Genomic DNA, 4,205 nt, shown 5'->3' on the forward strand with positions numbered 1-4,205 from the left:
CCCTCCAAATGCCAGGTCATGCACACAATAGAAGACTCTGAGGATGTCACTAGGTGTGTCCACCAGAGCACTTTAGGAAGGTCAGGAAAGCAGTCATGTCCAAGATGCAAGCAAAGCACAAATAATTGACTCTTTCCAGATATGAGCTGTAGGACACAGTGATTCACAACTCATGCTTCTGTGTGTGATTCTACAATTCAATTATGGGTTTAATGTTAATTACTCTATCATGATTTTGTTCATATGTAAAAGTAATTATTGGATGAACTTTGCAAATCATAAAATATACACAAAATAAATTATACTTTCCTGAGAGCTACTATGTCCACCATTCTGCCCCATGACACTCCCATCTACTCTCAGTGCTGCTCTGCCTGGGCCTCCATCCAGAGCTGCTATATACCAGGAGGAAATGCAAATAAGTCCTCACTCTGCTGATAAAAACCAGCCCACTATGACCTTGAAGCTCTGCACAGGAGCCCAGCCCTGGACTCCAGCTCATCCCACTCAGTGGTCAGGACTCAACACAGGCTGCTCACCATGGACTGTGTGCTCAGCTGGGTTTTCCTTGTAGCTGTTTTCACAGGTGATTAATGGAGAACAGAGATCCTGAGTGTGTGAGTGGACAGGAGTGAGACAAAGAGTGGACAAGTGAGTGTCCTGACCAGGCTGCCTCTGTGTTTGCAGGTGTGCAGTGTGAGGTGCAGCTGGTGGAGTCGGGAGGAGGCCTGGTTCAGCCTGGTGGGTCCCTGCGACTCTCCTGTGCAGCGTCGGGATTCACCTTCAGTAGCTATGGAATGAGCTGGGTTCGCCAGGCTCCAGGGAAGGGGCTGGAGTGGGTTGCAACAATTAGCAGTACTGGTGGTAGCACCTACTACCCAGACTCTGTGAAGGGCCGATTCACCATCTCCAGAGACAACTCCAAGAACACCCTGTACCTGCAAATGAGCAGCCTGAGAACCGAGGACACGGCCACCTATTACTGTGCTAGAGACACAGTGAGGGGACCTCAGTGTGAGCCCAGACAAAACCTCCCTGCAGAGTGCCCAGGGCCAGCAGGGGGCGCTCAGCACACAGGGGACTCAGATTCACACAGGAGCAGCTTCAGAGAGACTTGTGTTGATTTCTGCACCTGGGGGCTTCTGAATGTACCACCCTCCAAGTGGAGCTCACTGTATTTCTCTGTATTAATCCATGATGTCTCTGAAGACAAGAATTCTTGGACTTTTCCTGATGCGTTTCCCCGTTTTCATTCATGCCTATTACTCTCACATGACAGCTGGTTGATTTGATGTAATTCAACAATCACACAATTCAATTGCTCCAGTTACATCCATATGCACTCAGCTCATGACAATTGAATGTGAGGTCACAGGCTGGATTTCTCCCTGTCCACATTTGGACCCTGTGCCCAACACACATGCCAGCAGCATGTGTTCCTGATGGTTCTGTGCAAGCTGGATTCTCTGAGCTGAAGGAGGCCTTCACAGGGAGTCACAGCCTTCCCACTGCAGGTGCCTCTGAGGCCCACAGCTGCATGCATCCCTGGATAGCAGGGAGCAACAAAGGGGAGAAGACACACAGGGAATTTCCAATACAGGACAGGTCAGAGGACCTCACCAGGTGTGTGCAGCTGGCAACTGGAAGATGGTCATGTGAGCAGTCAGGTCCAGGATGAGAACAAAGACCAAATACTCAGTCACTCTTGCCAGAAATGTGCTGCTGGACAGAGGTAACTCATGCCTCTGTGGGGTTTTACATTTGCACCATGGAGTTAACCCTGATTCCTCCATCTAATATTTTAGGTGGTTTGTAAATATAAATCAGGATAGTAGCATGTGTAAGCTTGGGGGCATGGTTAGCGGCCAAATAAAATCGGACAGAAAGTGGCTGAAACAAGCTTTATTGGAATTTGGCTCTCAGGCAAATCTCCCAGTACCCCGGGGTACAGACAGGTAGAGAGTCAGAGAATATCACGCATGTCCCCTGCTGCCCAGGATCTTTATAGGCTGGAATGAGCAGGGATCCTGCTGAGTGAGAGGTGGCTGTTATGAGTCAGTGGAGATTTCCTGTCTGCTTTGATTGGTCACTGTTTGGCGCTGCCCTTTGTCTCAGTTGCTCTGCTCTGCCTCCTACAGTCGCCCAAATTTTGAACTAACAGGGTGAAACAGATATTATCACCTCATGTATATATATGACTATATAACAGATGTCATCTGACAAAATACAAAATTAGAAAAATTAGACTATACACATTTAAGTATCGTCTACCAAAATATATAAATGCATTCTACTATCCAAAAAACAGAAAAAGTATTAAATAAATAAATAAATAGATAGATAGATAGATAGATAGATAGAGGGATGATATTTTCAAAGAGAAAAGATCACAGAAGGAATCTGATGTTCCTGAATGCTGTTCTGCTCACCATGCTGTCCATGACACTCCCATCTGCTCTCAGCGCTGCACTACCTGGGCCTCCACCCAGAGCTGCTAGAGCAGGAGGACATGCATATAGGGCCTCCCTCTGCTGATAAAAACCAGCCACCCTGACCCTGCAGCTCTGCACAGGAGCCCAGCCCTGGACTCCAGCTCATCCCACTCAGTGGTCAGGACTCAACACAGGCTGCTCACCATGGACTGTGTGCTCAGCTGGGTTTTCCTTGTGGCTGTTTTCAAAGGTGATTAATGGAGAACAGAGATCCTGAGTGTGTGAGTGGACAGGAGTGAGAGAAAGAGTGGATGAGTGAGTGTCCTGACCAGGCTGCCTCTGTGTTTGCAGGTGTGCAGTGTGAGGTGCAGCTGGTGGAGTCTGGGGGAGGCCTGGTGCAGCCTGGGGGGTCCCTGCGACTCTCCTGTGCAGCCTCTCTGGATTCACCTTCAGTAGCTACTGGATGAACAGGTTCTGCTTGGCTCTGCAGAACTCACTGAGGTTGTTGGGCTTATTAATAAAGAAGGAAGTAAAACAAACCATGCTGACTCAATGAATGGTGATTCAGCATTTCCAGAGACAACTCGAAGAACAGGCTCTACCTGCAAATGAGCAGGCTAAGAGCTGAGGAAACAGCCAATATTACTGTGCTGGAGACACAGTGAGGAGGCCTCAGTGTGAGCCTAGACACAAACCTCCCTGCAGGACCTCCAGGGTCAGCAGGGAGCTCAGGGTCAGCCCAGGAGGAGGTACACAGAGGGATTGGAACTGGTTTTCTGCATGTGGAGGCCTCTCCATGTACCATCTTCCTGGGCAAGCTCTTGGACTTGTGGTCTATTCTAGTCTATGATATCTCAGAATATAAATATTCTGGGTATTGTCACATATATTTTCTTTATATATTAGTGCATCACAGTTATCTTGGGATTCATTTTGACATTGCATTTACATTCATTGAATATGAAATTCTTTTTTTTCCTGAGTACCTCTTGTGTTAGTCAGGGTTCTGTAGGGGAACAGAATCAACAGGAAGTATGATCATGAAAATGGTGTTTAGAAGATTAACTTACATGACTATAAGCTGGATAGTCCACAATGGACATCTGAAGGCTGCAGAGCTCAAAGAACCAGTAGCTGTGAAGTCCAAGAGGCTGAATCCCCAGAACTAATGTATCAACATTGCTACCCTAGTCTGAGACTGAACCTTCTGGAATCTTCCCGGAGAATCCCTGGCAGATTCCACTTAGGAAGAGTGAAGAAACAAAAGTTTGATAACCTCAGGTGATCTCAAAGCAATCAAGAACTCGTGTGAGACACTTTGTTCCATCTTCAGCACCAAAGGTAAATAAATAATATAGAGGTATATATTAAAAGAAGAATGGAGCTTGTATCTGCTGCTGCTTCCTTGTTCTTCCAACTTTTATTCATCCAAGTCACCACCCTAATGGGTGATGCTCCCCATACTTTGGGACGGTTTCAATTTCACTTCAATATCCCACATGCCAATCATTACTAGGCACACATCAGTCACTCAAAAGCCTCTTCATCATCCACATCTCTTATTCCAATCAGTGGACAATTCAAATGAACCATGACACTCTTTTTTTTTCTCCTCCTCCCACCCTGTTTTCTTTCCTCTACTGACCTTTCTTCTGTGTTTTTACAGCTTCCTCTAAATTAACAACATATCTCTATATGAGGGCCTCTCTGTGGCACATCCCTCCATGAGCAGGATGCACACTTGGGCAGAGCTGACCATTCACATCTGCTCAG

General features: G+C 46.8%; 1 pseudogene; it reads left to right on the top strand.

Moving 5' to 3' along the window:
* The first annotated feature begins 459 nt into the window (after positions 1-459).
* Positions 460-1,146, top strand: LOC124974731 (immunoglobulin heavy variable 3-23-like; annotated as a pseudogene).
* Positions 1,147-4,205: the final 3,059 nt, after the last annotated feature.

The sequence above is a fragment of the Sciurus carolinensis genome, unplaced genomic scaffold, assembly GCF_902686445.1.
Source record: "Sciurus carolinensis unplaced genomic scaffold, mSciCar1.2, whole genome shotgun sequence".
Taxonomy (NCBI): Eukaryota; Metazoa; Chordata; class Mammalia; order Rodentia; family Sciuridae; genus Sciurus; species Sciurus carolinensis.